Raw genomic sequence first — 578 nt, 5'->3', positions numbered from 1 at the left:
CCGGGACGTTTTGCAGTCCGTTCCTCATTTAGCAACTGACGCGGGACAGAGGGTTTAACAACAGGAAAGGCCTGCTATAAGGCAGGACCAGCGGCCACAGTACAGCCATTTGCCCTCTCGCCCCACTCGCTCCCTCACCTTTACCATCCAAGCTCGGCCCTTGCCCAGGGCCAGACGGGGAGGGGGGCCGAGCCAAAGTCAAGCACAGCCCGGGCATCCAACCAGACAGTGTGGGTGACGAAGCTTCACCCGCCCGCCAGGCCCCCGAGCTCAGCAGGCAAGCAAGGACGGCCTTCCCGCCCCGCCTCGCTCCTTCTGGCGGGCGCCCCCGGCCTGGCACTGCTCTCCAAGGCCAGAACGCCCATGCGACACCCGCCTTTTCCAGCCTCCATCCCGTTACTCTTGACCCAGCGCAACCCCACAGCCCGGTGCTCCCGCCCATTCCCTTGCCCGCAGCCAAGCCCAGCCCCGAGCACAAGCCCCAGCTGCCAGCAAGAAGGGCTCTCCCGCTTCGCACTTCTGCAACCTTGCTTTCTGCCAGCACGAAGGCCGCTGCGCCGGCCAGTTCAGCCAAAAAC

Source organism: Alligator sinensis, unplaced genomic scaffold (genome assembly GCF_000455745.1).
Source record: "Alligator sinensis unplaced genomic scaffold, ASM45574v1 scaffold327_1, whole genome shotgun sequence".
NCBI classification, from domain to species: Eukaryota; Metazoa; Chordata; order Crocodylia; family Alligatoridae; genus Alligator; species Alligator sinensis.
This window is presented reverse-complemented; position numbering follows the sequence as displayed.